Consider the following 9507-nt stretch of genomic DNA (forward strand, 5'->3'; position numbering starts at 1 on the left):
GTAAGATCTCTTCGCTTTGGCGGACGCCTTGGGATCCATCATCCGATTCTCGCATAAACTCTGGCTTACAGAGAAAAGCGCTCTCTCACACTCCCCTTATCACTGAGTACTCCGCTGATCTCGTTTCGAACAGAAAAATCGATTTCAAGCGATCTTCTACTTGGAAAATGGAAATATATACGTGTGGAGTTAGCCTACGGTTCCAATTTCAACTTTCTCCGCCATTAGGGTTACTCGGAATATATGATTTACACGGAAATTTTAAAAACTTTGATCGAAACTGGCATGACAATTAATCATGACTTGGTTAAATGTGTTGTTTGGTAGCATGGACTTAGGCCTCGTTTGGGGTGGTGTTTGGGCTATGATGTGGTTTGACGTCATAAGAAATCAAGGTTTGGTGTGGCAGTCTTAGTGCAATTCAGGACGTTATAAGTAAAATGCGAGTTGCAGGTTCGACCTCGTGACCTGAGTTTTATTTCTTAAATTTTACTCTACTGTCATTCGTGATTCGTTTAAGTTCTTCTCGTTTGTCGTGTGCCCTAACCTTCTCCATCGTGCTCTTTCTTCATCTGCCCTGAGCTCTTGTTTTTGTCGCCTTCTTCCTTTGGTATCCCCTTTCCCTATCTTTTTTTTGGTGGATTTGCACCTATTTTTGGAAAGGTTTTATTTCCACGTTTTTCCCTCAGCTGCTTGATGATCTGTTGTGGGTTTCGGATTTTGATGTTTATGTTGGATTTTTTCTAATGTTAGCGCTATATTTTGATATTTCTTTGAGAATTTGTGAAGTGGTGATGATAATAGAAGTTGTGGATGTGGTGATGGCATTGAGAATGGTTTCGGTGGTGTTGGTGTTTCTTGTTGTTGTGAATTTCAAATATCTTCCTATTAGATGATCTCTTTATAGGCTCCAAAAATTATAACTGTCTCGAACTCTCTGTTTTTATATATATATATATTTGATTGCTGAGGTTTTGAGGGTCAAATTTGATAGAATAGTAGATAAGACACTACCCATAGATTTAACCCTCATTTTGTGAGAATTTTTGGATATCGAGTGGCTCTTCCTATGAAGAAATATTGATCGTGGTATGAGTACCTTGAATATCAAAACTTGTTTTGACAGGAATTGGAATTGAAATCTCACAAAATGTTTTGCCCTCGTCAACTTATTTCTCACAAAATTTAACTCATATTTTATCAGTAAGTTCTTCATAAATGGGGAATAACGCATGTTAGTTATAAGAGGATTTGTATTAACAATAGATCAATGCAAATTAATCCAAATAAATGTGGACATTTAATTCAATCATTTTTTTTTTCTTTTTGACATTATGAATCCACACAAGTGTTTTGCTTGAGTTGCTGTGAAGTAACTCCATTCACATATGCATATTACCATTTATATCATGCCTTTCTTAAAACTGACAATATAAATGCTTGTACTCATATGTTGCTTGGCATATTTAGAACATTTTGCATATTGGTTGTATTTTCCTTGCATGAGCCAATATAAATTCAAATAGTTGTATGGCTGGCATTTGTTGGTTCAATTGTTGTTGTTTGTTATTATATGCTTATTGGGTTGTTGATATCAATGAGAAAAGTTTCATTATAGCTTATTTTGCGTTTGATTTATTTTTCGCGCCTGGTAGAGTGCATTTTTTTGTACAATTTTTTTACTGATCTTGACAATGCTAAAGTTGTATCCTGATATAGTGAATTTTAATACATAACACCCAATTCCCATGTATTTACATGTCCACTACTTAAACATCTTACATATATTGCACACAAAATTTTCATATCAAATAAAAAATACTAATAACTTTTTAAAAGTGACATGCACATTTTCATACATAGCTAAAGTGAAATGTGTAAAAATTGAAGTTTAGCTGTACTTCAAAGCCTTTTTTTTCCTTTGCAAATCTTAAGATCGGAAAATGTCTTAGATGTTGTCATGCCCAATAGGTAGATATATTTTTGAATTATCTAATGTTAGGAAAGCTTCTTGTGCTTTGAAATATTGTTATTGAGATAAAACAAATATAAACAAATATGGTGGTTATGGGTTGGGTGATGGTTTTTTGTTGTGGCTTGGGGTGGTGGTTGTCGCTTAGGGTGAGGTTTTTGTGGTTGTGGCTTGGGGTGGTGATTGTGGCTTGGGGTGATGGTTTTGGTTGTGGTTTGCGGTGGTGGTTGTAACTTGGGGTGGTTGTAGGTTGAGGCGACAGTTTTGGGTTGTGGATTGGAGTGGTGGTTGTGGCTTGGGGTGAGGGTTTTGTGGTTGTAGCCTGGGTGGTGGTCGTGGCTTAGGGGGTTCTGTTACTAAGGCTTCGGATGGTGACTGTAACTTGGGGTGATGGTTTTTGTTATGGATTGGAGTGGTGGCTTTTGGTTGTGACTTAAGGTGGTGGTTTTTTTTTTGTGGAAGTTGTGTTGTGGCTTGTGTTTGGGGTGGTTGGTTGTTGTCATGTGCATATTTTGTTGCATTTTTTTTTAATCATAGTAATACAATAGCTAAAACTAAAGAGGCGGTTACACCTATAATGTGGGACAAAGAAACCAAAATAATATTTTGTGACATTTGCCTCAAAGAGATCGTTCTGAGAAAGAGGCCTGCTACATATTTTAATAAGGAAGAGTGGTAAAATATTATCAAAAAAAGCAAGGAAAGTACAGACAAAGAGTAAGACAGAATGTAATTGAAGAACAAGTATGATCAACTAAAAAAGGATTGAAAATTTTGAGTCAATAGGTTTGGGGTGGGATCCGATGAAGCGAACCATTAATGTTTCAGAGGAGTGATGGGCAGAAAAACTTATGGTAAGCATTTTTGACATGTCCCCTAATTTGATCAATTTCATTTTATTTTTAAATTAAAGTGTATGATATAAATTTATAGGTGGTGCCCGCTGCAAAGAAAGTTAAATTTTGTGAACTTGATCCAGTGAGACAGGGTTTGGTGGAACATCCGAGAACTTGAGAACTGACCGATCTGGTAATTCAACCAAAGACCCCAGCCTGGACCTCCATGAACTTAAGTCCACCTCCTGTTCTAAGCATCCGCAGATTGAAAAGAAAAAGAAAGTTGAGACTACTTTCCTTAAAAGCTAGATATCACAGCTGGTGTCTTCTTGCAACGCTAAACCACACACACCTCAAGCAAATTCTATCGACTAGGTCCTGCAAATTCTGAATGCAAATAGGGAAACTTTTAAGGATGAACCATTATACTTGTTTGCAATAGAGTTGCTTCAAGAACCAGCCCGTAAAGATTTTTTCGTGAAGATGTCTGATAACCGTAGGGTGGCATATCTATGATGCTTTTCTGATCACATGAACACTTAAGAGACTTCTTTTTATTTACAATCGCTTGGAACATTTGTATTTATTTATTATTTTTTCATTTTGCTTTGTATTTTTAACTGCTTGGGACATGGCTTTTTCAATGATGCTTGTATGTTTATTGTGTTGTTCGTAAAATTATGTGACTTTAGTTAATCCATTGATGTTTCAATGTTAGCCAGTACGATACTACTCTACATGGATGCAACTAGAGAAAGATGCAGAAGGAGAATTGTAGATGCCGTATGCTTAATCTACAAATATTACAACTCATACATAGATCACTCTCATTGCATAACATCCTCATATGTTGGGTACAAATGGGATGGGGAGTTTCTTGCAGGCAATCCAATGAGATTTAACAATATGTTATGCATGGCACATGCGATATTCAATGATCTGTTAGAGGAACTACACATAAAACATGGACTTCATGGCTCTTCCAGGATGACTTTATGAGAGTTGTTGGCGATAACCTTCTACATATTATCCCAAAATGAATCAATGCGAGGAACAATGGAGCAATTTCAACACTCCTCTGAAACAATTTGCAAATACTTCTCAGTGGGGTTGAAGACACTTGTGAACTTTTCTTCACAAGTCATAAAACCTACTGATTCTTCGTTCGCATGGACCCCTACGGAGATTTCAAGTGATGCATGATACCAACCGTTCTTTAAGGCAGTGTCTCAAATGCATTACATTCAATTTCAAAAGAAAAAACCGTTATTGTGAACACAGTGTTATTTTACCAAGATTGTATTGGAGCAATTGATGGAACACTCGTTGACGCATGTATTCCAATAATGATAAGATAGCATTCATCGGTCATTGTGGGAGTCTCATGTATAATGTCATGATCTTTTTGCGACTTCAACATGTGTTTCACTTTTATTATACCCATTTGGGAGGGCAGTGCACGTGACAGTAGAATTTTCAAAGTTGTGACGTCGAATGCCACTTACAACTTCCCACATTGTCCTGCAGGTACTCTTGAGACTCAACTAATCTCGTAATTAAATTTTACCTCAAAATTAATTATGAAATTCATATCAGGAAAATTACTACTTGGTTAATGCTGAATATTTGTTTCCTTATACAAGATATTATATACCATAATTTGAGTGAGTAAGCAATGTATCACGGCAGACAATAAATCTTCAATATAAGAGATTCCTCCTTACATGGTGTCATTAAGAAGATTTTTTGTGTTTGAAAGAAGAAATGAGTTATACTCCGTGATATGTCATCATACCCATTTCCTAAATATGTACATATTGTAATTATCATGATAACTCTCCACAATTACATTCGGTGACATCCTTCCCACAATGACATTAACTTTCGTAAGGCGGATGAAAATCATGAGCATGTACCTACCGCGACATTTGAGTACCGTCTTGGATATTCTTTGTCACAGCTTGAGAATGATGCTTCTACCACTATAGTAAAGATGGGGAAGGTGCTTGCTAGATGTCACAATTGAGGGAACAAACTACAGGTGCGATAATAGGATGGTGATTGGAGTATTTTTTTTTCTTTATTCAATACTAGTTATATTATATTTCTTTCATTTAAAACCATTTGTAATTTACATTTTATATTAATTGTTTGAACTTTTTACGCTATTTGTAAGTGTATTTTTTTTTAATTTGCATTTCACTTGCTTTTCATTTGGTGAGTTTGGGAGGTCAATGATGAGACGTTTGATCTTATAAGTTCTTATAGATATTCTGTTAGTCGTTGTTGGTTAGTGTCTCATGTGAAATCCTAATGAATGCAACCAATTTCCTCTCTACTTTTTGGTGATATGGTTTTTGAGGATCTTCTGGATGACTTTTTTGGTGATATACATATGTGACAGACACGAGTTTGGTTTTAAGTGGGTTAAAAACAACCAATAACCATTTTTTACAAGGTCTGCTGTCTTATTGTACTGATAGATTCATAGCGACAGACTCATTAGTTGGTACACTGAGTTTGCAAAAAAAATTATAATTAATTACTTCATTTAGCAATTTCAACTTCTGTTATGAGGATGGACTTTTGTAGAATTCAAACAAGATGAGCTCCAGGATTTCAGGGATCTCCCGACGATTGCTCAGCTATTGTGGACTTCAGACTTTCTTACTTACGTTACGTCAGACGAATAGTTTCGGGAGACAGTTCTACAGGTGTCCGTGAAGAATCAAGGAGAAGTGTGACTTCTTCCAGTGGACAGACAATCCAATAGATTCTACTGCTGGTAGTGATCAAGAATGTATAGCATCTCTGGAGGATGGCGTAGCTTGTTACGTACATCGTCTACATTTAAATATTAATACTACCGTATTATTAAATGTGATTTTAATTGTTTTTTTCTCTTTTTTTTTGCAATTTTGATACTCACTGTTAAGTGAGGTGTTTATCTAGATTTTTGTAGTGTTCTGAAATAGATTTTTATTTATGAAGTATCAAATATATGGTCATGACAGTTTGTTATAAACAACATTATTACACAGAGCAGAATGGTTATTTGTCCAAAAACAATTGTTGCACAACTATGTTCAAACAGCAGAAAACAAACTGTCAGCCATCTTATCCACAGAAGCTTCTACGAAACATTTTTTTGATAAGCTGCAATAACCTAGTCAGATCCTTAGCCATGAATTTAGCTTAAGGATCTACTTGGGGGCAGCTGTAACTTATCAATAAGCTGTTGAGCAAAGTGGTACTCTTAAGTCGAGACATACCCTTGCTCCAAAAATATTAAAATTTAAAACATATTAGTTAGCTGCTTTAGTCGAGACATACTCTTGTTAAAGCAGCCTCTTGAACACAAGCATTCCCCCTAACTTAAATTGGTCTACCCAATCAATCTCATGCTGGACTATTCATGGCGGCCGACTCTCATGCGAATGATAGCTCGAAGTGAAGAGCAATCATCTCCCCACTCAGCTGAAAAATTTCTCTTTATATTCATTCAATACGAGCCACTAACTCCACATAGACATATCGTTAGAGTCGCCGGCCATTCATTTAAATTAGTCGGCCATCTCTTCCATCCTATGCCCAAGAGACCCTGAAGAAACTAGCCATCCTTCACTTGTCTCTCAAAAGGTCTCCAAAGTATCTACAATCTGCCCACCATCATCACCAATTGATTGTTGACTAATGCCGACAGACCCAAGATTTTCTATAGTTTAATTTGCAACTGGAGCAACTTCAAAGCCTGAAGAAGCGAAAGTCGACAGGACACCTGCCTCATTCGTTACAACAAGGGTAAACACCTTCCAATTGCAATTCTTTCAACGTGGACAAACTTATCACTATCTGAGCCACAAATCACCCCAAAGTATCTTCTGGCACATGATCTACAGTGTTTGCCGCCAGGGCCTATTCTTCAACCATTGAGGCAACCTGCCTATCATCCCCCAGGGTCTCCTGATGTCGATGATCACCTGGGTCACCCAACGATTCCACCTAATCGGGAGGATCATGCTCAAGGTCCCTTCTCCTTTTTAATGCTATTTTTTTCCCTTAACCTTCCACCCACAAAACAAGGGGGAGTGCTCATTTATCCAAGAAACCATGCTGAGGAGGTCTTTATTAAAGCGATCTTGACTTTGGCATCAAACATTGTCTATTTGGGATTCACATAAGGTGTAAAGAAGGAAGTCCCAATGGTGCTATTTATAGGAAATACAAACATGGAAATCTAGAGAGTAATTATTCATTTATTGAACAATTTAGAATATAAATGACACTTTCCATCATGAAGATTCCCTTTTTCTTATCGCAACACAACCTTTAAGGAACAAGAGAATCAAGGAACATATGTATACAAAAAATTTTCAACACGGATCTGAAAGTAAACACACGACCTAGAGGGGAGGAGAAATCTGATGATTGAATAGATTTAAGTGAGACTCAAAAAATTGATCGACAGAAGATCAATCGACTAACCAACAGAAAGCGATCAGCTAGAATTTCACTTAGTTATCAAATGCCTGAACTAAAGACAATGACACTGGTCGACCAGGGTCGATCAGATACAACCCAAAAGATGATCATATTTTCAGAATCAAAGCCGACCGACACTTGTGAAAACTGAGTTGACCCAAGTGGACCCATGTTAGTTAAGTCCACTAGTCCAGAAGCATGTTAATAGAAAGACTTACACTTATATATATATGCAATTGTCAATATTAGCAGTTGTGAAAGATCTTTATATCAATTATAAATATGAAATGATGTCAGAAAATCAGTTATAAATTCAGAAAGATGTCAGCATCAATTACGATTATGAAAAGACCTCTAAAAGAAAAAAAAACAAATTTTTAACGCCCTAATTTAAATAAGAGCAAATTCTAATTTGTAACGTCACATCAAAGCAACTAGAAGATGGGGACACTTATATACCAATCGTACAATTCCGATCTCATTCATATATTAAGTATTAATCACATAAGTCTTGTATTGACTTGCACACTTTCCTATTTACATGCACTTGCACTGTACATAAAATTTTGAAGTCGCATAAATAATAATAATAATAATAATAATAATAATAATAATAATAATAATAATAATAATAATAATAATAATAATAATAATAATAATAATAATAATAATAATAATAATAATAATAATAATAAATATTTTAAAATTGAAATGCACATGTTTCATGAAATTATTTATAATATCAATGAGCTATAAATTTAAATATTCAATTTAATATTTAGGGATTTAAATCCATAAGAATTTTATAATATATATGTAAATTTCTCTTACAAAAACAGAAGGCTGACATGCATATTGATGTGTGTCAGTAGCTACGTGTCGGTAAAGAAACTATTTAGCATCTTAGTCTTGCATAAAAATTTATCACACACTCAAGTAAAAGGGAAGTAAGTCGGAAAAGACACATAAAAGAGGACCATTTTAGAGGAAAAGACAATTCTTTTTACAAAGAAAGTGTTCATCTTGCACTTTATTTTTTTTGTCCCTTCTTTCCTTCTTCTTTACATTCTATCCCTATAGGTGTGTTCTAAAGACAAATAGAGATTCAACACCATTTTAAATAAATATGAGTTGCAACCAAACACCATCATAGACTTGAAAATTTGTAAAGAATAATCATACATGATAAATTTTAAAATAAATAATGAGTTATAATCATAAAGAAATATAAATTATTTGAAGTTATTAAAACTAATTATTTGGCATACATTTATTTACAAGTAAATAAATTAGGATGATAAATTAGATTTGAATTGAATAGTGTTAATAATTGTTTTATGTTAAAAATTTTTAGATGCTGCTACTGTCACCGTAGAGAAAGATTTTAGCGCCTTATTTTTATATAAAGATCAACCTACATCGATAAAGAAAAAATATTATTGATGCGTGCTAGAAAATTCGCGGCGGTAGAGTAATCGATTATCGTCTTAGCGTTGCAGTAGAGTAATGGATTATCGTCTTAGCGTTGCACGAGAATTCAGCACACACTCAGATAAAAATGAATCGAGCTGTGATCACACCAAAAGTTTTTACGTGGAAAACCCGTAAAAAGGGAAAAACCACGGGGCCTGGCCCAGTTGTAAAAATTCACTATAAGTTGATGATTACAAATGCCCCTTTGTCCCACAGGTGGGAAATGGTTACTAGCTTTCCATGTTACAACGTCGACTGATGACGTCTAATAAGCAGTGGTTGATGGAGGTCAGCGGTAGCTAACAACAGTTGATGACGGTCGGTGGTAGTTGACAGAGGTCAGCGGTGATCGGCGGCGTTCAACGGTGGTCGGCGTTGGTCGACAGAGTTTGGCGGTCGGGGTCGACGGTCAGTGGTGGTCGACGGCAATCGACGATGACGATGATGATCTTGGACTTGAACTCCTTCTCAAAGCCTCAAGTTTTCTCTTAAGCCTCTCCCCTTCATGTGAGGGGTGAGGCTCTATTTATAGTGTTTTGAGTGCAATTAATGCAGGAATATGAACCATTTTGATCGGACGGTCCGGAGAGCTTCCCTTGATCAGATGACGTTTGATGGACATTTGAGTGCCTTAACGATGTCGGAATTGAGCAATCTTGGGCTCGTTGGATTCGTCTTTTCAAGACGCTCGATTTGACTGTAAACTCGCTAGATTCGACATCCTTTTGACCTTTCAAATGCCTC

The sequence above is a fragment of the Phalaenopsis equestris genome, unplaced genomic scaffold (assembly GCF_001263595.1).
Source record: "Phalaenopsis equestris unplaced genomic scaffold, ASM126359v1 Scaffold000004, whole genome shotgun sequence".
In the NCBI taxonomy this organism is placed as follows: domain Eukaryota; kingdom Viridiplantae; phylum Streptophyta; class Magnoliopsida; order Asparagales; family Orchidaceae; genus Phalaenopsis; species Phalaenopsis equestris.